Source organism: Neovison vison, chromosome 13 (genome assembly GCF_020171115.1).
Source record: "Neovison vison isolate M4711 chromosome 13, ASM_NN_V1, whole genome shotgun sequence".
Classification (NCBI taxonomy): domain Eukaryota; kingdom Metazoa; phylum Chordata; class Mammalia; order Carnivora; family Mustelidae; genus Neogale; species Neogale vison.
Genome location: NC_058103.1, coordinates 147,042,422 through 147,069,883, shown reverse-complemented (window position 1 = coordinate 147,069,883; position 27,462 = coordinate 147,042,422). Strand labels below are relative to the sequence as shown.

Below are 27,462 nucleotides of genomic sequence, written 5' to 3'. Positions count from 1 at the left end.
AGCGGGCCCGCCGGGGAGTGTCCTGGGAGAGAGGCACCAAGCTAGGGGAAGGGGGAGGGAAGAGCTGACAGCCACTGTGTAAGGTCCCCTCCTCCAGGACGCTGTGACGCCTGCACCCAAGGAAACAAGGGATGGAGTCCCCGTGGTGAGAGGCACAACCTTGGGCTCCCTGTATTTGTGTGACCTCGCAAACTGTCCCGAGGGCAGACATCCTGGCTTCACAGGGTCCAAAGGCCTCAACTGATTAAGAGGACCAGCGCCTGGGCCTGGAATTTTCTGAGATATTTTCTTTTTAAGTTTATTTATTTTTAGTAATCTCTACACCCAATGCGGGGGCTCGAACTCATGACCCCGAGATCAAGTGTCGCACGCTCTTCCGACTGAGCCAGCCAGGCGCCCCTGGGCATCCTAGCGTTCCAAAAGTTCCCCAGCTGATCCTGATTCTCCCAGTTAATTAGTAAGATCTGACGGGCACCCTCGCAGTGACCTGGCCTCGAGGGTGAATTAAGAGTATCCTACTTTATTAATAGGTGGAATTTAAGAAACAAAACAAAGGAAAAACAAAGCAAAGGGGAAAAAAAAGAGAGACACAAACCAAGGTAACTCTAGTGAAAACACTGCTGGTGACCCGAGGGGAGGAGAGGGGCGTGGGGGAAACAGGTGCTGGGGATTCAGAAGCGCACAGGTGATACGCACAGGGTGACGGATGGAAATGCTGAGTCACTATCGTGCACACCTGAAACTAACGTAACCCCATGTTAGGTAACTGGGATTAAAAAGGAGGACCTACCTTCTTGAGGCTGTAACAGCCCACCCCACGTGGGCTCCTTCCTCTCCCTCCCCTAAGGGCAGCTGCCCCACTCCCAGTGCGGGGTCACCCCACACAGGCGGTACCCATGGGAGCTGGACCCAGATCCTGGCCTGCTCCTCCCCATGCCCCAAACGGACTTGGGCCAGACGGGCTCCTCTCTGGAAACCTGGCTATGCATCAGGCCTCACGCCCTCAACTACAGGGATGTCCGGGGAATTCACCCAGGCACGCCGTGAGACGGAGTCAGGCCAGGTCAAGAGCGGGCAGAGCTGAGCGAGCCTGAGGCATGGGGAGTGGGAGAGGAGGGTTGGGGGCTGTGCCTGGGTCTCTGAGGAGCAGAGCCCTGGCCAGAGGTGGACTGAGGCACCTTCGGGAGGGCCTGGGGAGCCCCGTTCCCTGGATGGGCCCGACCCCTGCTTTTGAGATGGGTCGGGCCCCCTTGTCCTGAGATGGTCGAGAGGGTCTCTGATCCTTATAGAAATGAGCCTGACTAAAAACGACCCAGGCATCTGAGGCAGAAATTAGGGGAGCAAATGTCACGCCGCCTGCAGAGATGCCGGTGTGGCAATGATGCGGTGTCTCTGATCTGAAGTCACCAGGCCCCCAGAAGCCGTGGGCCCCCCGCCCTCCCACCTGACGCCCCACAGGCTCCCTGGGCAGATGCGTCTGTTTCTTCACCACAAAGGAAGAAAGCTCGGTTCTGCCACAGCGGGACAGTGGCCCTGCGGAAGGCCCTCGGCGTGCACACTGTGGCCGTGTACCCTCGAGGCTGGCCTTGGAATCTTCATCGGCAGAGCTGGAAGGAACTCTGTGGACCCTCCTGTCCACCAGCATCATTTGGAGATGTGGGAAGCCAAGGCCCCGAGCCCTCCCCCCACCTCAAAGAGGAACCTGAGAGCTCTTGATTCTGGCTACATTTCTGTCTAACCACGTCAACAAACATGGTGGTCACTCCACACTCCGGTTCCCCCTGGGGTGTCTGTTTCCACGGTCTGAGGGCCTTGAGGGTGGGCACGGTGGGCTCGGGCAGCAGTGGAGTCAACCAACCTGCAGGAAGGATCCTGAGCTCTCGAGAGTTGGCCCTCACAGATGGCCCTTGGCCTCCAGTGCTAGAACAGTCCTAGCTCCCCACCCTGCTCAGGGTGTCAAGTGCGCCCTGTTCCCGCGGTCAAGTGCAAACACCTCCACCAAGGACTTAGACGAACTTGCGTGATTGGTTTCTGCCCATGTGACAGCTTCGGGGCGTGCTGCTCGATCCCTGACTTATCACCCCAGAAACGTGGGCTTTTTTCATCTTTAACAGACCTGCCCGCACACAGCCTTTTCATACGCTGTGCCCCCTGAATGGAATGTTCTTCCTCATCCTTTGCCTTTCTAGGGGGCTGCCCTTCCTCAGGAAGCTGTCCCTGACTCTCCCCATGACCCCCAGTCAGGCCTGACTCCCCCACGTTCTAAGAAGCTAGGCATGTAATACTTTCCCTTCCTGGACCTTATTAAAAATCCTAATGCTGTATCTCTTTATGTAACTCTTGGCTTGCTGTCTGGCCCTGCGGTTAGCTCACCCTGACAAGGCCAGAGCAAAGAGCATGTCTGTGTGCCCCCCCCAACCCCCCGGTGCCTTCCCAGCAGAGTGCGCACCCAGAACGAAGGCTGTCCTTTCGCAAAGACCCATATTCAAGTGCAAAGAAAAAAAAAAGAAGCCCTTTGCTGAGCCCCAGGTGGAACCAGCTCCTCCCCTGAGCCTAGACTTCCGCTCCTTGAACTCCACGACCAGCACCAGTTCCCAGGAGAAGGGACAGCAGGCCTCGTGTTTCCAGAAAACTCCATGTCTTTCTTCCAGTTCCAGAAGCAAAAAGCACATCTGCTCTCCAGACAACGACCCCGTGCTGGACCCAAAGATCACCAGCTTCATGTCACAGGGAAAAACAAACAAAACTTGGGCTTATAAGTTCATGGGACAGAGATAAGAATCACAGACGGTGGAACGACAGGGCATTTTATTGGGCTTGAACTCCGTCAGGCCCTGTGATGAGCACACACAATCTCTCGGCTTCCGGGAAGCCCTCTGGGGTCGGGAGGACCATTTCTGTTGTGCGGTTATGGAAACGGAGGCTTGGAGAGAGGCAGCCCCTGTCGGGGGCAGGGAAGGGGGGACTGTGTGCAGCTGACTCCAGCTGGGTCTCCCTAGGACCCGGGCCAGCTCTGGGCAGGGATGAGGTGTCCAGTTGCATCTTCTACTCCCGCTGACCTCAGTTTCCCCACCAGGGCCGGAGTCAGCCGTGGGAGCCCCTCATGGCTTCCCTTCTTCCTCACCAAGCCCCGCCCTCGCGGGGACCTCAGCCTTCTCCATCCTGTCTTCCTCTCCCTCCATTCCTCCCCTCCCTCCGTTTCCGTGGCAACCCCATCCTCTGCTCTGCCGCTTGGTCCTGCGCTCCCATCTCCTCTTTCCTCTTTCATCTCTCCCCTCCGCGCGGGGTATGGTCCACCTACCCCTCTGTCCTTTGCTTCTGGTCTCTCACTCCCTTTTGCTGTGCTTTTTATCTCCTTCAATGTTCTCTTATCATCTCAGGGCGATATTTATTTATCTCTTGCTTAAGAAAAAAGAAAAAGGAGGGAAGGAGGGAAAAGAAACCCCCGTTTCGCCAGCCCGGCTTCTCCAGAACCTAGAGACACAGATGCAGAGTCACCCCAGAAGGGGCCCCCTGCCCGCCACCCTGCAGGCTCCCCACGGACCTCACCCGTAGAGGGGAGGACGCAGATGCACGGCGGGGAGGATACCTGGGAGGTGTCTGGGTGACGGCTCACTGGGGCAGGCACTCCAGGGGCCTGCACCCTGCTCTCCTAAGCTGGGGGAGACGCCGGAGGTCCCCTCAGGATGCAGCAAGGGCAGGAACTAGAGCATGGGATGAGCCACGTTCGGAATCCCTCCTCCGAGGGAGGCCACAGAAGCCCACGTGCACACAGCCCTGCACCGCCGGCCCCAGCCCCACATGCGGGATGCCCAATCTACCAGGCGACATACATTCCCGCTCCAGACGGGATGGCGGATTCGTTCCTTCCTCAAGATTCACTCTTCACCAAAATCCTAACCTGTCTCTGAGAAGAGGACACGCCCCCTCTGCTAACCAGCTCTGCATCTCCCCAGTCTAAGGCAGATAGAAGGTGGCTGGCCCATTTCCCTCCAGCTATCATCTATCGAGCTTCTGTGACGGACCGGGCACGTGATGCGGGCCATTCCATGGAGCCGGGAATCTTAATTTTCATTTCACAGATGGGCAGACCGAGGCTTGGAAAAGCGGTCACTTGTCCAAATCACACCGTCAGTAAGAGGTGAAGGTGGGCTTTGCACTGGTTACAACCATGTTCTTCCCCAGTTAGGTCCCTTCTGCCTGAGTCCCCAGGAGGGGAGGGTCAGGCCCCCCCACTCCGGCCCAGCCAACCGCATCCCCCCAACCCTGCCTGCTGCATCTCTGTGTTCAATCTGGAGTGATCAGAAATGACAGGAGAAACAAAGAGATTTACCACGGAAATGACAAGGAAGCCGATTATCGCCGTGGCCCTAGCGTCTCAAAGTGACAGAGAGGATAGATAGCTCGGTGGAAAATGGTATTACTCTCCTCTAAGACCAAAGTCACCTGGAGAAGAAAAAGCCTGTGGATCTTCGGGTGCCCCACAGGCCTGTGAGCCTCTGTGAACGCTGTGACCCGTTGCTGGGCCAGGGTCTCGGGCCTGGTATTGGTTCCCTAAGTCCCGGGACTCAAAGGCTCTGCTAGAGGGGCTTGGCCCGCCCCGTCGGGTGCAGCTGGCAAGGCCTGGCCACAGGAGACAACAGGTCCCGGGCTGAGGCCTGCTGAGCCCACAGAGGCACGAATAACACAACAGCTCTGCTTCTCCCCCAAGAGGCTAGTTTAGCGCCTCAGGAACCCCGGGAGCAAGGTCGAGGAGGAAGAGACAGGAAGCAGCAAAAAGGGATGGGTGAGTAGGGATGGACAGCCCCTGGCTCTGCAGATGACCCGAGTGAAGCGGGGAACCTGGCCCTCAGGCTGGCAGGCTCGGCCTGCCCCCCTGTCTCTGCCACTTATGAGCTGTGTGACCTTGAGCAATTTCCTCAACCTCCCTCGGACTCGGTTTTCCCATCCATAAAATGGGAGGAGGGATATGGCAAGGCCCTGCCGTAAAGCTCCTCCTTCGGGTCGGGCTTGTAGCTGATGAGATCGTGTCTGGGAGGCGTGGGAGCCTCAGAACAGGACCCACTTCACAGCGGAGTCCAGTGACCTGCCCTGAAGCCACCAGATCACCAGAAAAAGGCGGAGTTTGGGTTTCCTTCTTGGCCAGTGCTTTTAAGGGCGAGGAGATCAGGGAGGTAGAGTCTGGTAACAACGCTGGAGCGTAGGAAGGACTAGGTTTCTAGGAGCTCCCATTTGTCTTCTTCCTATCACCATCCACTCTGCTGGGCCAGGCCGGTGCGGGCTGTTGGTGGGACCCCAAGATCCCCACTCTCAGGGACCTCACAGTTTGGTTAGAAGGACAAGACTAAGAACCACAAAACAGAAGAGAAGACTGCATGAATGAGGCTGCAATTGTGGGGGTGCCACAAAAGGACAAAGTAATGTTGCCCCCCCCCATTTCAGCCTGGGGGGTCAGGAACATTCTTCCTTGTCATGTGGCACTTCGGGAGGCCACGGAGGCTCGGGCTGCAGAGTCAGCCGTTGGTGTGAGCCTGTCTCTTCTGCAACAGGGGACCGAGGTTCCCCTTTTCCAGAGCTGTCAGGAGGTTTCCCTGAGCCCACTAAACCCAGCGAGTATGATCCCTGCTGCTCTGTATACGGATGTCGGGCGGAGGGGCAGGGAAGCCTTGAGATGGGGGAGGCTGGCTAGGAAGCCCCCATCCCCAGAGATGCAGGACGGAAGAGGGTCTGCCTGGCTGGAGGCAGAGGGTCGACAAGGGACAGTAAGGAGAACAGAAGAGCCTCGGGCGGAGAGGGTGCTGGGGAATGAGGGTGGAGGAGGGCGGCCTGGGCCCAGAGCCCTCCCATTCTTCCCCTCCACCACTGCCGGTGTGAGTCAGCCCCCAGCAAGGCTGTCTCCCGATGCCCAGGCCGTAATCAACATTTATTTTGCACACCCACACACCCAACTCGAGAACGGATTTATGCCAGGAGAGGAGTAGAAAATGCCTCTCATTCACGGAAAGCCTCCATGTAGCTCCCGGGGGGTGGGGAGGGACAGCTGGCCCAACATTTCGGCTGACAGCGTACACAGGCAGACGTCAGACACGCACGCCGGCCACCCGGGCCGGAATCAGCAGCGAGCGGGAGCCACGTGCAAATCCATCCATTCTTAGTCACCTTCATGCAGCGAGGGACGGGACCCACGCAAGGGGCGGGAGCCGGCGTGCACACGCACACTCGCGGACCCCGCAGGCTGGCCGGGGAGGAATGCATGTGGGGGCGGAGGGAAGCCACATGCGACTGTGCAGAAGAGGCAAGAGGCCGGCAGGGTGCATGGGTTGGGCATCCCAGCGCGGGTGGGGGCTGCTGAGTCTGCCCAGTCCTGGGAGCGAGCTCGGTGGGCCATGGCAGGCCTCATCTGCAGGCTGGAGGAGAGGTGAGGGGAGTCCGGGAAGGTAGGGGGTCCTGGGAGGGAGAGCCAGGAGGGGCCCTGGAGAGCAGGTCCCCAGCAGGGAGGCGGATCCGCAGACCCAGAGGAGAAGTGCTGCTTGAGTGGCGCACTCAGCCCAGAGCGCTACCTGGTTCCCTCTTCAGTCTAGATCACAAAGGATGATACTCAGGGGCTCCAGAGGCCTCAGCTGCAGAGCCTTGAGCTCTGGGTCATGGATCCCCAGGCGCGAAACTTCAAATGCATGTGGTTCGGGGACCCAAGGACCAAAATGACTTTAGTGGAGGTGACAATCATAAAACGGGAACAGCTATCTGGCCTTCAGCAGGGGTGACTGTGGTCCAGCTTGAAGGCTTCCTCCCCACCATCCCACGGGATGTGGAGTCAGCCGGGCCACTGCCTGCCTGGCTGAATGGCCTTAGGTGATTCGCTTCACCTCGCAGAGCCTCAGTTGGCTCAACTGTAAAATGGGGATAAGCTGCCCGCCCTAGAGAAGGGTAGAGAAGACTAAATAGGATCACGGGGTGAAAGTACTCAGCATTCGGGCTGGCGTTTGGTAAATGGCGGGTTTTTTTTGTTTGTTTGTTTCACCACTACAATATTTGTGCACCCACGATATGTGTCACCTAAGACCCTAGAATATCTGGCATGTCTTTAATACTACGAAAAATACGCTCTCACCACTCCTATCGTGAAGGAGAGAAAAGTAGCCAAATCAGGGATATGGACAGAGAGGCTGGAAATGAACCTGACCTTATGCAAGGTTCCAGTTTCATTCTCAGCTCACAAAGGAGCCCCTGGCTTGTCTGGGGACTTGGCATTCCCGACCCTCGGGCCTGGGCCCAGAGCGGAGCCCTCGGAGAGTCAGGAAGGCCTCTCCCTACCAGACGTGGAAGCCCTCTTCACAGGTGCCAGACATCGTCTCTTTTCAGAAACATTACAACCCGGGGTGAGTTAAAGCTCTGCCTTTGGCTCAGGTCATGGTCCCAGGGTCCTGGGATCGAGCCCTGCTTCGGGCTCTCTGCTCAGCATCCCTGCCTACTTGTGATCTCTGTCAAATAAATGAATAAAAATCTTAAAAAAAAAAAAAAGAAAAGAAAGAAACATTACAACCCATCAAGGCAGCCCCAAAGACCAAATTCCTAAACAAATCACAAAGCCCAACTCTCCTCCCGCAAATAGTTGATTTCTGGGACCCCTGGGCACCTGCTCAGTCTCTCAGAGCTGGGATGGCCCACCGTCAGCAAACAATCCTGATGGTCACAAGGTGAAGGGAAGACGCTGAGAATGAGACCCCCCCCCCCGAACCCGGATTCCCTGAAAGGAAAATGCCCACGAAGCTTCTTATGAGAAAACCACATTCAGGGACACACACACAGGTCAGGGGACAAGGGTCACTCTCTTCCCTGCACTGCAGCACGGGCCTGCCTCCGGGAGGCTGGGCAGAGCCCCTCCTCCAAACACCCCCCAAGCTGGGTGCCAAGTGCAGGATGAACACAAGCTCTTCCGGGACTCGGGACTCGGGAGAGCCAGGCCCCGCTGGGGAGGGAACCCGCCCGCTGGGGCATGCACAGCCCTCCAGGGCACCCTGCCTGGGATCATCTCTGCCGGGGGCCAATCTGGCCTCCCTCCGGGCAGCCCCGGGTGTGGGCAGGGCCCATCCATGCTCTACACAGCAGGGATGAGGGTTCCGGCTATCCTGGGAGCTACAGTGCCGGCCGGTGCCAGCTCGAAGGGCACCACCTGACCTAGTACTGACCACTGTCTGTGTGGTTGGTACCGGTCCCATCACCCCCTGTCCTACACATTAGGAAACTGAGGCACGGAAAGATTCAGAACAGCAGGGCTTGATCTCACCATCCCGAGATCATGACCTGAGCCGAAATGAAGACTGGGACACTTAACCTCCTGGGCCACCAGGTGCCCCAGGCGGATGGCGTTTAGAAACTTCTAGGGGAACGTGAAATTGCTAGGACATCCGGGCAGGGTTGGTAAGGTGTTGGTCTGTAAGGATTCCAGAGAAGGGTGGCTTTAAAAGTAGAAGCGCCGGTTTAGAGCCCAAACTGGTTTCCAAAGGCCTAAGTTCAGTCCTGCCCCTGTTCACGCCCAAAGGTGCGACTATTTCTCTCTCCCAAAGTGCGGTGGCATGGACAGCCCCAGCCTCACACGCTGAAAAACGGAAGGAGCCCACAGAAGAACCCGGCACCCCTGCTGGCTGCTATTATTAGCACTTGGCACCCTGCTGGGGCCACAGCAGCCCTTGATGCCAGTCCTCGAAGGGGGGCTGACCCCGGCTCCTCTGCAGCCCTGGTGGCCGGGGCCCAGGAAACACGCCTGCCTCTCAAAAGCCTTTCCACAGACGCAGACCCTCATTCCTCTGCCGGGAGCTGCTCCCTGTTCATCTCCAGGCCAGGGTGGCTGTGGGCGCCTTCCCAGGCTGTGAGGAGATGTTCCGGCCCAAACCGGAAACACCTGCCGGCCACCCACACCCCTAACACTTGCAACCTCCAGTTTTGCCAGCAGGTGTCCTGAGAGGCAGGTGGGGCCGGGAAGAGCAGTGGCGGCCTTCTGGCCGGACGCCGGTCTCCGATCTCTCTCGCAGGGACGACGCCGGCTTCCCAGGCTGCTCCATCCTTCCCTGGAGTCCAGATCCCAGACTTCCCCGGGGAACCCCAATTCCTGCTACCTTAACCCATAGTCCACTTCGTCCCGTTCCCCAGACCCAGAGTGAGGACACAGTCCATGGATCTTTCCTGAACAAATCACCTTTTGGGGTGTTGGGGGAGGGGTGGTGGTTCAGAGCTACCTCCCCGATGCTCTTCCTCCACCTGGACCCCGGTGGGCACAGGTGAGCTGGCTCTCTGTCCCTACCTGTCCTGCTCTCTGGCTTGGTCACTAGCTATTCTTGGCCAGGCCACCCTCCATGTCTGGTGCTGACCTGTCCTTCTACCTTCCTCCACAGACATGGCTGGAACCTTGTCCCAGTCTCCTTTGGGGAGGAGACAGCTCCTTTCCCTCAACACTTGGTGCCCTCAAGGCGTAGGGGTATGGGGCTTTCCATCCTACCTTGCACTCAGATTTGTGCTGAGCTAGAACCATCCCACACCCGTTCACGCCTCAGCGAATATTTACGAAGCCCCTGCCCTGGGCCAGCGGGCCTGGGTGGCAGAGGAGGGAGACACAGAGCTTGCCCTGGGCAGCCTCCCACTAGCCCAGGCCTCCCCTTGGGCCTTGGGGCTTATGCCAGCATCTCATTCCACATCACCTGGGTCCCTCACACCAGGGCTCCCGGTATCCCCCGCAGGTCACCTAGACATTCCTCCTGGGCTCTGAGGAGGGGCAGAGGGTCTCCCAGACCGGTAGCCTGAAGCCAGCCCTCCACGGGCAAGAAATGGACCCCCAGTCCTGGCCGCTCTGTCCCGCAGGCCTGCCTCCCCCACACTCCTCAGGTAACCCACTCACAGCCCGTCCCTCTCGGGCCTCAGGCTCGAGGCCTTCACCACACCCCGGCTGCAGCCTCGGGAGGTGCCCGATTTCTTGCCTTCTTGCTACCCCCCGAGCAGGGGGTCAGGCCCCACGTCCTCCACCGCCGCTTGCACCCCTGTTCTCTGTCCCCTCTACCAGTCATCCAAGGCGAGTGCTTCTAAATGCAGAGGCTTTGATCTGGGCCTCCCCCCTGATCTGGAGGCAGCCCTGCCATGTTCTCCAGGCTCCAGGCCACTCACGGCTTCCTTTCATCTCTGCTCCTTCCTCCCGGTGGGCTCTGCTGTCCTGTCTTACCGGGGCTTCCTCAGACTCTCCCCTCTGTACTGATGTCACTAGATCGAAGCCTCTGGTCCCCACCCCGCACTTCCTAGGCATCAAACCTCTGCCAACCATCCCTCCGAACTCCCTAGAGGGCTCGCCTCCTCCCGGCAGCCTTTGGCCCCTCTCAGCATTCTCCTCTGGGCTGTTCCAGGTTTTCAGTCCCCTCTGCGGGACTCCAGGGCCAGGTGATGCGGGACCTGCTGCCCCCAGGGGATGGGGGTCACATGCCACACAACCGAGGCAGTGTGTGCAGACCCGGCCTTCTCGTGCTCAGCCCACGTGCCGGATCCCTTAAAGGAAAGCCAAGTTCTCACAGAGGAGGGTGGTTTGGGTGGGTGGGGGGGTCTGCATCACCTGGGACCTTGACCCTCACATCAAAGTCCCCCCTAGGGCCAGGCAGAGATGGAGCTGGTCCCCAGGGCCACCTCTGAATCCTGCAGGCGGCAGGACCGGCCCTTCCCGGCGAGAACGGTCCGCCTGTGCGCAGCTCCCTCTGGTCTAACGAAGCCCCTTTCCAAACCCCCTTCCCCTCTCAAAGTGGGAGCCTAGAGGAAACCATGTCCCACACGGCGGGCTTTTTTTTTTTTTTTTTCTTTTTTTTCTTTCTTCCCTGTTACATTTAGAGCAACGGAGGAAAATGAACACATTCACATTCTCCCCGCTCAAATAAACCGACTTCTCTGTTCGTTCCATCCCTTGAAAACAGAAGCACTATTCAAAAAGAAAAAGAAAAAAGAAGAAAGAAAGAGGCAAAAAGAACTGAATAGAAGAGGAAGAAGGGGGGAAGGAGAGCGGGAGGAGAGTGGTCCCCGAGGGACCGGGCAGGGCTCGGAATGAAAGGCAGAGCGTGAAGGGAAGGAGAGCAGAGAGACAAAGCGGGAGGGAAAGACGGGAGCTTTGAAAGGAAGAGTGTGCTGTGTGAATACGGTGCAGGGGAGAGGGGGGCACTTGAAAAGGAGCAGCCGAGGCGGTGACCCCCTCATTCACACTCATGCCAATCACGGTGACAATGCAGACCCTTTCCTTCATTTTTCCTTCTCCCCTTTCTGGGGGAGAAAGGGAGGGAGGAAGAGGCTGAGAACTGCAAGTTAATTCCTAAAAATACAAAAAATAAATTCAGTTCCATCAGAGAAGCATCAAAGGGCGGCTTGAAAGGCTTTATCCCCCCAACCCCGAAACTCACTACACCCGCAAGAGCGGGGCTCCCTCTCGGGGAGCGGGGGCACAGGCCCTCGGCCTGCTGCTTGATTTCAGGGTCCTGGGTGAGCCAAGGTGGGGAGGGTCTCAGGGTGTGACGCTGTCGGGGAGGCCTGGTCCCCATGGGCGGCTTGGCCCTTGTGGTCGTCCTGCTCTGGCTGAGAGCTGAGGGCCCAGGAGGGAGGGCCCAGGAGGAGTGTCTGAGCGGGGAGGCTGAGCTGTGCGGGCAAGCCTAGCGGGAGGCACATGGTACTTGTGGAGTGAATGACACTCTAGTGGCTCTGGGAATGGGGGGGGGGTCCTCGGCAGGGACTCTGGCTGGGAGGGTGAGATGTGGTGTGGGATCACTGTGCTTACAAGGGAGGGGCCTCTGTGGCCTCCGCACAGATCAGCACTTTCCTGAGTTAGCCAGGATCCAAAGACTGTGGGATATGTGGGTGCACCAAGGACCCCACGTCCCTCATTCCTCCCTGCAGTCAGATGTTGGTCAGGACCCAGTATCTCCCATGTGCTCAGCCCAATGCTAGGCTCTGGGTAACACAGCACATAGGCCCCTGCCTACCCACACACAGCCCTCCGTCCAGTGACGGGAGTGGTTCCCAAGACGTCCCTCTGAGATCACGGGTGAATGCCCCCAGTTCCTCTGTCTTTGTCTTTCCTGGTCTCACCCTCCTTGTCTTTCAATACTCAGTGAGTCATGACGAAACCCGAAATGGGGTCACCTTTATGCAGAGGTTCCTTTTTCCTTCTGATCACCCAGACGCCGGATAATGAGAAATGCCTGGGAACAGAGAGGCCGGGTGCAGGAAGACTGATTGGTTTATTGATTGATTGATTGAGCGAGTCTCCCCCTCGCTCCTCTATTGAGCAATCAGTCTGTGCCGAGCTCAGTGGCGTGGGCTGGGATTTGAAAGTGACAAGGACCAATAGGAGGCCCCCCGACACGCTTGAGGCCAATCTAGTGGGGGTGGGGGTGGGGTGCACCATCGTGCTGGGAAAGGAAACCCTGCTTTTGCTAGCTTCATCTGGGAAGGGCTGTTAAGTTGGAACGGGCCCAGAAAGGCCTCCAAACTCAACAAGGACGCCGAGAGATGAGGCACATGGAAAATGCAAAGGAGCGCAGGGTAGGACATTTCTCTGCACCACCAGGAGCATGTAACTACTCTTGCTTTTCAATCCAATAAACGCAAATTCCCACAACTATTTACTGAGTGCCTGCTATGTGCCAGCCGGCTCTTGTGCATTCCTTGAGAATGTGGTGAACAAGGCTTGCCCTCGAGAACTCAACTCACGGTGTAGGGGGAGCAGAGGCAAGGAAACAGGTGATTACAATCTTGTGGGAGGGGGGCATGGGGGCCCCGAGGAAGGGCAGCCTGGGGGAGAGCGAGGCTGAGGGGAGGGGGTCAGGGAAACCTTTTCAGAGGAGGGGGCATGGAGTTAAGGTAATCCGTTAAAACGAACTCGATTGTCATTTGAGAAAGCTTTAAAGAATTTCACCAGCAAGATATCCCATTGTCTAGGGAAAAAAAAAAAAAAAGAAATTGATCAATGAACTACGGATAAAACATCTGATAGATGTTTTCTCGATCCTTTGGTGAATTGGGAAAAATCAGAAATAGACCCAGAAAACTAAGCTGCTGAGAAAAATAATGAACTCTTTTTAAAGAAGAAATGTAGCTCAGTACTAGGCTCCACGATGAACCCTGTGTTATTAACATTGTGAATTTAGTCCCAAATTGTGATAGAATAATATTAAGCAGGAAGGACAAGAGTATGGAGGCGACAGATAATATCCAAAATTGCTAAATGGAGAAGTGGTAGGATCAACATATTGTTTCAAAATGTGGAGGTGAATAACAGAGGGGAAATGAAAGGAACTGAGAATTCATTTCTGGGTCTGGAAAGCTGGAGCGGCCAACGAGGCGGGCGGGGCCTGTCGTTTCCTCCTGATCAGGCCTTTAGTATTATTGTCTGACATTAAAAAAAGATGCATATGGATTAGTTTGATACAAAAAAACAAAACGAAAAGCGAGCAAACAAGCAAAAAAGACTTGGCACTGTCAGCCGACCTGGGATCTGTCTGGAGTACTCAGCCGAGAAACAGAAAGGGCACCATGCTTATACATTTATGAGAACAGAAATTTCTTCGAGAAAGAAGAGCATGATTCAGTGGGCTCCTGCCCAAGGTAACGCAATTAGAAGAGAAAGCCTGAGCCCCGGGACCCTTGGCCACACCCCAGCCCCAGCTCGCCACCCCCAACCCCGATGCTCAGCCTGGAGGCCACCGTGTCCAAAGCTCCCTCACGCTCTGACACGCACACGCGCGCGCGCACACACACACACACACACGCCCACACTGACTGTTCCCACCAGCCACTCTGCTGTATGTTACAGTCTTTTCTAGGCCTTTTAAACTTGAAACACGTGATACCAACACCTCCCTTGTCCAGAAGTCCCTTCTCTGGCAACCTCACTTCCCCCCAGACCAGGGCCCGGTGGAGGGGACCAGCCAGCACAGGAAGCCCGGAAATTGATCGGACTGAGGATGCCTCCGAGAGGGGTCTTAGCAGTTACTCACCCTTCCCTCCACGGACAACGCCCCTCCCTTGCAGCCTCTGGACTCAGTTCTTTTTAGTTTGTTTGTTTGTTTGTTTAAAGATTTTATTTATTTGACATGGAGAGAGAGAGAGAGCACACAAGCAGGGGGAGCAGCGGGCAGAGGCAAAGGGAGAAGCAGGCTCCCCGCTGAGCAGGAAGCCTGATGCGGGGCTCGATTCCAGGACCCTGGGATCATGACCTGAGCCGAAGGTAGACGCTTCACGGACTGAGCCACCCAGGCGCCCCTGACCTCAGCTCTAACAAGCTTGTGGGTCTGGCTTCCCAGACCGGCAGATGCAGACCCCAGATGAGAAGGACCAGTAGGAAGGTGACAGTGTGGGACCGGTCAGGGCGGGGACGGGCAGCTCTCGTGCCTCCATCCATCAGTTCAGTCACTGAGCTCCTAACCGTCCAGACGGGTTTGGTCCTATGAGAGTACATCCAGGGCTCTGTTTAGCACTTGGGGATGCAGGGGCTGGGCCCAGGGCTGAGGTTCGGTGACATGACCCTGTACCGTACCCGGTCTCCCAGCTGCCAGCTCAGTGCAGGGCGCATGGGAAGCCCCAGCGTGGGCCAGAAGGGCTGGGCTCCGGGCCACCTCTGCCCGCCGTGGGCACCTGGGCATGAACTCCATCTCTCAGAACCCCACCCACGCAGTGGCTAGAGAACCCCTGCCCAATCGGGCCAGGCTTGGGGTGGATCAAGTGAAATAATCTTCCCAGTTGGCTGAAACATTTCATAAATATAACGTGATATCACTAAGGCCGCCTCTTCCTCTGGCGGCTGGATGAGACATCCCATGACGCGCACAAGGGCAGGGGACAAAGGAGTTACTCTCAACTGTACCCTCTGCCTTTAGACTCTTTTGGACACAATGAAGCAATTATCGGGCACAGTTTCAAAACCACGCAAACTTAACTTGCACGGACGCAATCAAAGACAAAGCCAGAATCCATTCTACAAGACAGCTAGCCTGCCTGGGCTCTTCAAAGGCACCGGGACACGCACACAAAGCAGGGGGGACTGTTCTAGACTAAAAGAAACCAAAGAAACGTAACAACCAAACGCAACGCGTGAGCCTGTTTGGATCAGGAGAAGAATCTAAAAAACGCGTTCAGAGGACAACTGGGGAAGATCATCTGATTATATGTATTATATTATTGGATAGCGGTCATTTCTTTAGGCATGATGATGACATTGCAGCTACAAGGGGAAAGTTCTCGGTCCTAAAGACACCTGCCGAGGTACGGAGGGGTGAAGTATCACGCTGCCCCGAACTCACTTTCAAATGATTCAGCAAAACCATCTGAAAGAGAGCGAGATAAAGCAAACGTAGCAAAAATGTTAACTGGGGAACCCTAGATGAAGGTTCTTAGCTTTTGGGTTAGGCTCGACATTTTCAAAATACAAAGTGATGAAGAAATAGATCCTGCAGGTGAATTGTGACTTGTTCTTTGTGCTTTTGGGGCCCATCTTTGGTTTGTTACCCAACCTGCCCAACGCAGACTCGACTCGATGAGGACGGGGGTCACACTCCCCGATCCGTCTGCATGGCACACACGGGGAATCCCTGGACGGCACGCGGGACTCCACAGGCAAGGCTGCTCCCCACCAGCCTTGGCCACAGCGGGCCCCGCCCTGCTGCCAGGTGCGGGGGGCGGGGGTGCGAGGGGGAGTCAGCACCTGGGCACGGCTTCCTCTCGGGTCGGCCCCCAGCCCCGGGGGGAGCTCATCTCTTCTCCTTCAAGCCCATCTCCTGTGTGCCCAGATTTCAATACTTTAATAATTTTTTTAAGATTTTATTTATTCCTTTAACAGAGAGGGAGAGCATAAGTGGGGAGAGCAGGAAGAGTGGGAGGGAGAAGCAAGCCGTCCGCCGAGCCAGGAGCCGGACGTGGGACCCGATCCCAGGACCCCAGGACCACGACCCAAGCCGAAGGCAGCTGCCCAATGAACTGAACCACCCAGGCATCCCCAGATTTCAATACTTTATACCTGGGCCCATTGGCCCCCTGGATCTGGAGTTCTTGGAGGACAGAAGCCCAGATAGGGGTACCCGACGTCTGAAGGTCAGAGAAAAGGATCCAGATTGCGGGGACCACGGTGCTCATGATACTCTAATAGGACCTCCAAGTGCCCGCTGGAACCCGTTTGGGCTGGAACACACTGGCTCAGCCCTCATCCCATGCTAGCCGGGTGCTGGCGAAGGCTGGAAACCCCAGGCTCCACTACCCAGTGGTGATGTTCCCTGGAGAGGAGGCCTCAGTTTCCCTTTCTGAACATGGGCCCTGCCAGGTGACTCAGGGATCTCCAACCGTCCCTACTTGGTGCTCACTTAGCTCATTCTGGCCAGAGACTCAGGGTTGATTGAGCAAAGCAGCCCTCCCATCGTCACGAGAGAAAAGTGCTAGTATGTTCTCGCCGAGGCCATCTTCTGCAAGTGCTCACAGGGGATGCCCGGACTTGCTGCCCCGGGGGAGCAAATGAAAACACCCAGAGTGGGCCCATCCCCAGAGATTCTGGTAATTTCCAAAGCCCCTGGGTGATTGGAATGTGCACCGGGGTGCAGTACTATCCCTTAAGGAACCAGATCAGAGGTGAGACAGACCTTCTCTCCTTCCTGCTGCCCCTCTCAGGTCCTCTCCCCTCTCTCCCTCCCCAAAGGTGGGGCTCAAAGGTCCCTTCAGCAACCCCGTGCTGCCCGCCTCTCCGGGAGGACAGGGCCCTGAAGGCACACGAGCATCTGGATGCCATTCTCAGGCATCAGGAAGCCAGAGGATGGTTTTAGGCAAGGGACCATGGTGACCCAGTGGCTGCTCGGAACGTCCTTCTGTTTACAGTGTGGCCACGGTGCAGGCAGGCCGGGACAGCGTCCACTGGGCTTATCTGTTAACTCCTCCACTGTCCCCACCCCCCACTCCTGGCCCTCCGTGGAAGCCTGGAAACTTCCGTCTTTGGGAACCATGGCCAGGTTTATCACTGGGGCACGAGCAGTATCACAAGGAGAATAGAGCAGGCTTTCTTTCCACTGTGGCCAGTAGGGCTGACAGCTGAATGTGGGCAGGACCTGGTGAGTGACAAATGCTAACAATGAGAATTCATTCCAGGCTCCCAATGGGCAGAGACCATCTGGACGGAGCCAGAGGCCACTGAAGGGACATCCCTTGGTGGGGGAAGGTGCTGGCTTCAGCCACTTCAGAGAGAGGCTCTGGAAATCCAAGGAGCATTCTTGCTCATTCAAAGGGGTATTAAAATCAAACAGCACCGCATGAATGTTTGGGAAATGTCACCCAGCAAACACGGGAAGGGTTTCCCCCCAGATGAAAGCAATGGGGTAGGAAGAGGGAAACAGAGATGGAGTGAGGGGGAGGACGGCCCAGAAAGAGGGGAGGAAAGGAAGGAGGAGGAGGAATGGGAGGGAGGGTCCGGCGTTTCTGAGTTTAACCCAGGAAAGGGGAAACAGGGTGGAGGAGAAAAAGGAGAAGTGGGAGTCCCTCCAGCCCTTGGGAAGAGCTGCCCAGGGACAGGGCGGGGAGAGCACGTCGCAGAACTCACAGCTGGGGAGCCCAAGTCCCTGTTCTTCCGAAAAGAAGCCCAATGTGGCCAGCCCGGAAGCCTCAGAAATCCGTCAGGCAGGACTGACCTCAGGGTGCAGTCCCCCGGCCACCACGACGGCGCCAGGCTCAGGAGGGTCTGTGCTTGGTTCTCCCGTGCGCTGCTCTAGCTATCTTGAAATTCTTCCTCATTTTCAAACCAGGGGCCCTCATTTTCATTTTGCAACAGCAAATTATGTAGCCGGTCCTGGCTGACCTTTGCAGAGGACATTTTTGCTAGAAAGGCAGGAGGAGGAAGGCAGTGGGCCGGCTCCGGCTGCGGCTCCGTGTTTGCTAACCAAATACGCATCCTGGCCGTGTTGACTCAGCCAGCCCGTATCAACAAGGATGGGGCTTCCCAGGCTGGCTGAGAGCCGGCCGGCCTCAGATGAAGTGTGAAGAGCTGTGCGTGCCTGATGGGGTGGCATCATTCCAGAAGCTCCGAGGGTCCGCCCCACACGGGCACAAGACAGTCGTGACCCCATCCCTCCATGGAGGAGGCACAGGCGATCCTCAGGCCCCAAACTCAGGCTGTACACCACCCAGTCCTGGAGGCCCGCCTTCCGCAGTTCATGGGCACCGAGTGTCCCCATCCAGGGACGTCTGGGCTCCTCTGCGCAGAGCGGAGACACCATGTCCGTGGGTGCTGAGGGCTCCGAGAAGGGAGGCTCAGCTCATGCCTGGCACGCAGCAGCCAGAGAGCTACAGGGTTTGGGGACAAGGCCATGGATTCACGTGCGGCCCCTGCACCATTCACGGGACCACCATGCGGTCACCAAGTCTCGAAATGAACTGACCAGGCGGATCCAGTCCCACACGGCGAGCACAGGCCTGACAGCTCAGCCCCGTCCCGTGCTGCCCTCCTTTTCTCCGCGTCCTTCACTCGAAGGCCAAGGTGCAGGCCAGGGACCCCTCATCCCAACACACTGGCCTCTCCCCACTGCCAGAACTTTCCTTCTGAAAACCAAAGGCATACTCTCCAGATTTCCTTCCTACCAGCAGGGAGACCCTGGGGTCTGGTGCCTTTCTGGAGCCCCCGCCATCAGCCTCCTGCTCCGAAGGGGCAGAGGACCCCAACAGCCTCATTTCCAAGGGCCTATAGTTCAGATGATCAAAACCTCTTGTCCCCAACCTGGGGGCGACTGGAAGAAGCCCAAGTCCCCACAGGTGCCAGGTGGGCAAAGGAAACACACCTGCAGGCAAAGTCCAAGGCAGCTGCAAGCCGGGAAGCCCCACCAGAACAAAGCCGGGCTCACCAGGCCTGCAAAGGGCGTCTTGGGCCGTAGGGGACCGGAGGGCAGGCGGGCCTCATGGTAGGGGCCAGGAGAGTGAGGCAGTGAGGCAGGAGGCCAGGCCTCCCTCTCTACCAGGGAAGGGCCCTCCAGGAACTGGATTAATCAGCAGGAAACTGATGACTGTTTCCCCCCACCGGGGGCACAGAAAATACACACACACACACACACACACACACACACACACACACAGGAATTCAGAAACAGGGAGGGCAGCCGGCAACTTCCTGGAGACCCACAATGCAATCCACTTCTTTCAAACAACACAGACAAAGCAGCACCAAGAACCCTCCCTTTCCCAAGTGCAGAGTCCCCCAGCGTCATCTCATTTTTATCTCGCACGGAAGCCCTTCCAGGAGGGACTGTCACTGCCCATTTCCTAAACTCTGAGAAAAGTCGGGGAGAAGGAAGGCCCCGGGGGCCAAAGTCCTAACTCTTAGTGTGCATTTCCCAAGCCAGGCCTTCAAGTCCTCCAAGGGACCTGGCCCTCGCTGACCCTGGGCCAACAAATCTCTCCCCCAGGATGCCCGACCAGGCTTTCCCTGAATCTTTGGGACACGCAGAAGGGCTCACAACGGAGTGGCCAGCTGGTGTAGCAGCCGACCCCCGTCTGCACGAACCAGCCTGTGGGCTCCCGTGAAGAACGAGAACTAAGGGTGGCTCCTGCCCGCTCCCCCCAACCCCGACCGTGGCAGGAGGCACATGATGCCCACACGGTCCACACCGGGCTCGAGATGCAGCTGCTGGTCATGCCCTCGGATGCTGTCCTTGCAGGCGGCGCCCCGTACGCAGCTAAGTCTTATTCTCAATTTCTCTGGGCTGGGTGACGCAGTGCAGAACAGCCATCCTTTCGTGTGGCTCTGGCCCAAGAAGGTATGACAGTGCTTATACATTTAAGAAATTAAACGTAGGGGCACCTGCGTGGCTCAGACGTTAAGTGTCTGCCTTCAGCTCATGTCATGATCTCAGGGTCCTGAGACTGAGCCCCACGTGGGGCTCTCTGCTCAGCCAGAAGTCTGCTTCTCTTGCTCGTGCTCTCTCTCTCTCTCTCTCTCAAATAAATACATAAAATCTTAAAAAGAAATTAAATGTAGATGTGTAGCTTTCCTCTTAGGCGGACACTCCACTGCTAGGGAAGAGAGCCTCAAATTTGCCCTTTTGAAGGTCATCTTGCTTGCCTCTCCTCTCTCTTAAAACAGGAAAAAAAGGACATACATTTAAGTTTCTTAAGTGTTCTTGGGATTTACATTCAACTGCACACGGCCTGCTGAGCTCCACAGAGCTAAGGTTTGAGGAGAATGTTCTGTCAATGGGAAATTCACAAGTGTTTAGTTGGAATACAAAATTTGCAATCCTTAGCCACATTCATCGCTCTGCTGGGTTCCTCCAGATGGAAATGGACTCTGGTTTATACTAGCCCAAGCATCTGGAGGTTTCATCTCAGAAGGACAAGGCCACTGTAACAGTTGAGGGTTGGCCCGTGTTGTCTGCAACAAGACCGGCAGCTAGGAACCACCTGACGTTATTTTAAGGTTCGATCTCTTCGGTCCTGCCTGGATCCAGTGTACTTGGGGCTGGACGCAGGGAACTGCATTTCTATATATTTTTAAAAGACTTTATTTATTTGCACGAGCAGGGGAGCAGCAGAGGAAAAGAGAGAAGCAGACTCCCCACTGAGCAAGGAGCCTGATTTGGGACTTGATCCCAGGACCCTGGGATCCTGACCTGAGCCGAAGGCAGATGCTTAACCGACAGAGCCACCCAGGCTTCCCAAGGAAACTGCATTTTAATAATTCCCTCCTGAGCAGGGAATAATGAATGACACGGCTACTGAAGATGGCCTGGGTATGTGAGAACCCAGAGTTAACGGGGCACCACGGGGCTCCTCAGAAGCTTTGGCCTGGGGAAAGCAAAACAAGCCCAAACTAACAAGAGAAGCTGGGCTTACTGCACAGGGCAAGTGCTGTGTCAACCCCTGGCGTAGAGACGCTAGTGGCATAAATCCCATTTGTTTGCTGAGAAGAGCGGCCTCCCCTTCTCCACTCAGCTGAACCTGGCACGTAGGAAACACTCAACTAACGTCAGCGGCTGTTGTTCACGAACGAGGAAATTAACACCCAGAAGTGCTTGCGATTCACTGAAAGTTAAGCTCTTGGCAAAACCAAGACCTGCCCTGGAATTCAGGCCTCGTTCCTCTGTGCCTCAGTCTCCTGATCTGTAAAGTGGAGCTGATGTAGTTGCTGATGCTTACGTAGTTGTGAAAACTAAATGAGAGGGCGGCTTTGAGACCATGTTTATTAGCCTGCCCTCCGGGGAGCACTCAACAAACGGAAACTGTCCCTAGAACCTGCACTCTCAATTTTGAAAGTCTGAGAAGGCCAGAGAATCTGCTTCTGTCTGGCTGGAGTTTGTTTATTCCACATGGATGTTAGCATTAAATGCTCTGGTGAAGCTGAATGGCCAAAATGGGCCCTCCGCCTTAGTGGGGGCCCCTTCTGGTTGGACAAGGAGAGCTCACCACCCTGCAAACAGGCCGCCCCCTGACACACACCTGGCCTGGGCCTGCTCCTGGGGAGACCAGCTGGCGGAAACTCTCTGCAAACACGTCCCCGGTCCTGAGAGCTTGCCCAGTGGGCACCCGTCCAGCACGCTTATTATGTCCATAACATGCCAAGCGTGGTGGTGGGCACCGGAAAATACAAGAATAACAGTAAAGAAACAGAGCAGAGCCCTCCCTTGCCGCGAGCTTACAAAACTGTAAAGTGGGTACAAGTTTTCCTCTTTTTAAGATTTTATTTATTTGACAGAGAGAGAGATCACAAGCAGGCAGAGAGGTAGGCAGAGGGGGAGGGGAAAGCAGGCTCCCTGCTGAGCAGAGAGCCGGATGCAGGGCTCGATCCCAGGACCCTGAGATCATGACCTGAGTCGAAGGCAGAGGCTTAACCCACTGAGCCATCCAGGTTCCCCCAAGTTTCTCTTTCTTTTTTTTTTAATGATTTTTTTTTTTAAGATTTTATTTACCTATTTAACAGAGATCACAAGTAGGCAGAGAGGCAGGCAGAGAGAAAAGGGGGAAGCAGGCTCATTGCTGGGCAGAAATCCCAATGCAGGGCTCGATCCTAGGACCCCGGGATCACGACCTGAGCCGAAGGCAGAGGCTTTAACCCACTGAGCCACCCAGGCGCCCCCAAGTTTCTCTTTCTGATTAAAACATTCTATTATAAGATTAATAAAACTACCCACTGCAAAGAGTTTGAAAAGGATGGAAGAGAAAAAAAAAAAGTTAACACTCCTCACCCTAACCCAGCTGCTCGTGTATTTCTTCTTGGTTTTCACGAGGTGTTGATGGTGGCACCTACCACCTCGTGTCGGGCTCCCTTCCCCTCACCTGGGCGACCAAGCAATCGTCCACGTCGTATGTTCCTAATCACTGGTCTATGTTCATAAACAGCATATCCACACGAACACACAGACCACCATCCGCCTGCCCACACCGCACGCAAGGACACTCAGATTGCTTCCTGTTTGTCCATACGGCCCACAAAACGCCTTCATGTGTTCATGAAGAGAGAAGGTAAAGAGAAGAGGCGGATGTAGGATTCGATGGTGTCAGATGAGTCTGGGTTGAACAACGCCACTGTGTGCACTTGGGTAAGTCACTTAACCTCTTTGAACTTCAGCTGTCCCCCAAACTGGCACAACACCTCCTTCATACAGCTGTGAAAGAGGATTAAGCTAGAGACCATTAGTACAGGGCCTGACTTTCTTTATGCACTTTCATTTCTCTTAAATACCAGAAGGTTGTCACTGTGACTCTGGAATGTCGCCTTTTTTAAAAAAGACTTTATTTATTTATTTATTTTGACACAGAGATCACATGTAGGCAGAAAAGCAGGCGGGGCGAGGGGGTAGGCTCCCTGCAGAGCAGAGAGCCCAATGCGGGGCTTTATCCCAGGACCCTGAGATCATGACCTGAACCGAAGGCAAAGGCTTATTAACCCACTGAACCACCCAGGTGTCCCTCCTGAACGCCTTCTTAAGGGCTGGGACAATCTGCAGAGACACACTTTGGAAGATGTAATCCTCCACACAGATAGCTAAATTCCAGGAAATTTGGAATTCAAAACCGAAGTAATTCAGGAGTGTATATATTCTGCAACTTCAAAATGGTTCAGGAAAAAAATAAACCACATACATGTACAGATGAAACAAATATGGCAGCAGATATCATGGCAACAACTAAACATGAGGGCATGAGTATTTATTACTGTACTGTTCTTTCATTTCTATTTGCAATTTTTCATTATAAAACCTTGGGGAAAACTCCTGCTTTAAAATTAAAAGGTAGGGGTGCCTGGATGGCTCAGTGGGTTAAGCCTCTGCCTTCGACTCGGGTCATGATCTCAGGGTCCTGGGATTGAGCCCCGCATTGGGCTCTCTGCTCAGCGGGGAGCCTGCTTCCTCCTTTCTCTCTGCCTGCCTCTCTGCCCACTTGCGTTCTCTGTCAAATAAATAAATAAAATCTTAAAAAAAATTAAAAGGTAAAAAACCATGCAATACTTTAAAAACTTGCATTGAATTCATTTATTTGTTCACTAAGTAATATTCAGTACAATATCCCTGATGTAGTGAACCGACCTGTTCTCTGACCTCACAGAGCTTACCATCCAGCACTTCTGTGGGTAGGTATTTACTTGCTAATTTTATTGGCTGTTCATTGTCTCTTAAAGGTTCAATCCTGATTAAAAAACAAAACAAAACAAAACTTATTTATTTATTTGGTGGGGGGAGAGGGCAGAAGGAGAGGCAGAGAGTCTTAAGCAGACTCCGTTCTGGGCAGAGCCCAAAAAGGGCCTCGATGTCACGACTCTGGGACCAGGATGTGAGCCAAAACCAAGAGTCGGATGCTAAACCAATTGCACCACTCAGGCATTCCTAAAACTCAATTTTAAAAACAAATATATCTATGATTCTAGTAGAATCAAAATACTAACCCTTTAGGGTATCTAATTTTAAAATCTTTTTCTCGAGGCTCTCAAATGTTTTGTAGAATTCACAGAGCAGTTACAATTTTTTCTTTAAGTGTAGTCAAATCTGTTGGATTTTTTGATGATGACTTTTTTTTTAAGATTTTATTTATTTATTTGACAGACAGAGATCACAAGCAGGCAGAAAGGCAGGCAGAGAGAGGGGGGGGGGAAGCAGGCTCCCCGCTGAGCAGAGAGCCCGATGTGGGGCTTGATTCCAGAACCCTGGGATCATGATCTGAGTCGAAGGCAGAGGCTTTAACCCACTGAGCCACCCAGGAGCCCCTTTTTAAAAATTTTATTTATTTGACAGACAGAGACCACAAGCAGGCTTAGAGGCAGGCAGAGAGAGCGGGGGAAGCAGGCCTGCTGCCAAGCAGAGAGCCCCATATGCGGGTCTTGATCCCAGGACCCTGGGATCATGACCTGAGCTGAAGCCAGAGGCTTCAACCCACTGAGCTACTCAGGCGCCCCCATGACTTTTTAATTTCTAAACTTGGAAATGGACCTCTAGCCCAAGATTTGGTATAGAGTAAACTGTATGTACGGAACGTTTACTTTTTCTTTAGTATGTATTTCTGTTTCAGTATTACTGGGGATTCTAAAAGCAACGTTAGACAGTGAATATGATGGCAGGCCTCCTTACTTTATTATGGGTTTCAACAGGAACGCTTCTAGTGTTTCATGGTTAATTACAACATTGGCTATTGGTTTGAAACAGATACTCTTCATCACGCTACAGATGCACCCTTCCATTCCTTTTTTTGTGTATTGATTAGGTAGAAATGGTTGTTCGATTTTAATCAATTTTCCCCTGCATATATTGGAATCAATTTGGTTTTACTTCTTTAACCCATTAGCATGACGTAGTTACTATATAAAGCTTTCCTGATATTGACAATTGCCCCCACTGGGTTATGGTAGATGACTTGTTTAATACATTATTGAATTCTATTTCCAACATAACATTTCCATTCTTTAATATGGTCTCTGTGCCATGGTTAATATCAGGCTTATTTTGCTTTGTAGAATGAACTGGATCATTCCATCAATCTTGTGCTAAGCCATGGACTTGCTTAATGTTATCAGTATTATCAAATTTGAAATAATTACCTAGCAAAATACTTGGGACTGGTGTCTTCTTTGGGTAAAGGGGGCAGTGCTTTGATAACAATCACAAGTTTGGGTTTTTTCCCCCTCAATTAACAACATACATATTTTCAGAAGAGCCTTCATTTACTTGTGATTTTCAAACCGAAGCCGATTGTGCCTACATTTGTATTTCTTAAAATGTCTCTATCGCGAGGTTCCCTTTCTCGTTCCTATTATTTTTTTCTCTTCTTTCTTCTACTTCTCAAGTAGATTTGCCCGAGGTTAGTCTACTTTATTGTTTGTTTAAAAACAGAATCAGCTCTTGGACATATTTGCTAATTTTACTGTGTTTCTGTTTTCTAATTCATTTATTTCTGGCTTTACTCTTTTTTTTCCTCCCCATTTTCCTTAGAGGCTGTTTTTTATGCTTTTTCCCCCCTAAGATCTCAGGCTAATGCTCAGTTTATTCTTTTTCTCTGTCTCCCTTCTTCATAATAAAAGCATTTAAGTCCATGAGAATAGCGTGGCTGTCTCCCAGAGGTTTGGTTATGTGGCATTCTGGTTTTCAAGGCTTTCTAAGTATTTGTCACTAAATTCTTTATTTCTTCCTTGACCAAAAAGCAATTAAGGAGAGGGTTTTATATTTTTTCAAGTGGTTGCATTTTGGTTTTAGTCTGTTTAAATTTACAATTATTTTGGCTACGTTTACTGCACGGTGGATCAAAGAAGTCCCCGACTGGCACAATTTCTGTTGTGGGTGGAACGTGAGTTCTTACAGTTGGTTACTGGGCTGACAGAAATGTCTGCAAAGCATATGCTCCCTTGCAAAGCACAAGGCTTTTCAAAAGTTCTTGCTTGCCATAATGTGACGTCAAATGAAAGAGAAAGAGGATACAAAGTTCAATGTGCTTGTAACCACGTTTAAAATACGGTATGTTTACATATGTGTGCTGCAGAAGGCTGGGACCACAGACATAAAGGCACTGAACAGTGTTGATACTTTTTACTTTGAGGCCATTATGGGAAATTTTTACTTGCCAGTATTTTCTTCTTCTTCTCCTTCTCCTCACCCTCCCCCTCCTCCTTCCCCTTCTTCTTCTTCTTTTTTTTTTTTCTAAAGCAGCATGGAGCCCCACACAGGGTTTAAACTCACGAGCCTGCGATCAAGATTCGGACGCTCAACCGACAGAGCCACTCTGACACCGTGACACTTTCCTGTATTTTTAAATTTAAAATTTTTACGATTTACTATCTTAACAATAAGATTTCCCTGAATGCTCATTTGCCTACGCTTTGCTTAGAGAAAGGCTTCTGCCACGACGGAGTGTTTTTGCAAACTGTCCCCTGGCCACGGTTAAGGAAGTCACCAAACGAAGGTGAGGAATGATGGGATTTGAACTGTAATGACAATGGCAATGACACCTGAAGACGGTGGCCCTGGGGAGGGACCCACAGTCACTCTGGGGCTGGAAGTCCCCTCTGGAGAAGGACGTTCATTCCCAGGGGCACCCAGGGGAGTCACCCCCATCCTCCGCGGTCCCCACTCGCACACGAGCGGGATGGCAGACTCGTCCTTTGAAGGAAAAAAAAACAGCAAAATCCAACTACTACAACAGACCCACGTGGGCTTTTATTTTTTCCCTTCCTACATGATCTCTAAGGCCCACCCCCCAAAACCACATTTCCAACCCCAGCCCAACTGCTAGAGTTGAACTTGAACTTGAAGCAACTCTGTCCAAACCCCCCACTGGGCCCTTGCAAATGCAGAAGGGAGCTAGCTCACCAGTGGCATGGTGTGCCAGAAGCTCCTGCGGCTCCCCCCACAACTCCCGTTCTCCCTGCAGGCACCAAGTTCCCACAGTCTGATCTGTGTAGCGTCTACACAGACAACTGAAACACCCAAATCAGAATGCAGCCAAGGACTTCCAGCCATCACCCTTTGGAAGAAGGCTCTCTAGGAGAGCCGTGTTCTCAGCCCGTCAACCAGCAGAAGTGCTCAGAGGGAAAATGGGAGTGAGCTTGTATTTTCGGTCTAATTTTTATCTAGAAGCCTCTCCAGTGGCTCACCTGGCCCACCTCGGGTCACTGTTCTGGTGTGCCCTAGGGGCAGAGTGTTTCAATGGATGGAGTGTGAACTCTCAAACCGGGGTTCCAATCCCCCTACCATCCCTTACAGGCACAAGGCCTTAGGGAAGTGGCTGCCTGCATGAACTTGTTTCCCTGCCCCTAATGAGTCCAGAAGGCTGTTTCTTGCAGGGTTATTGAATTCAGAGAGTATAGCCCTGTGCCGGGCCTGGAGCAGGTGCTCAACAAACACAGGATCTTTTCTGCCTTCTCTTTCTCTTGCCCGGCTTCGGGGAAATCCAGCGCGAAGATCTCACGCGCTCCTGCAACATTTCAAAAGCGCTTCCTACATTCTCAAGTCA

General features: G+C 53.9%; 1 protein-coding gene across 2 annotated transcripts in view; it reads right to left on the bottom strand.

The window, feature by feature from the left end:
• Positions 1-27,462, bottom strand: part of ZNF710 (zinc finger protein 710) — a 65,513-nt gene that overhangs the window by 18,224 nt on the left and 19,827 nt on the right. Inside the window, exon 1 of one of the 2 annotated variants that reach the window (XM_044229745.1) lies at positions 17,676-17,784. The exons of the other annotated variant lie outside the window; for it this stretch is intronic. The gene's annotated coding sequence lies outside the window, so the exon portion shown is untranslated. Of the gene's footprint in view, positions 1-17,675; positions 17,785-27,462 lie in introns of those variants that run through there. 2 annotated transcript variants of the gene reach the window in all.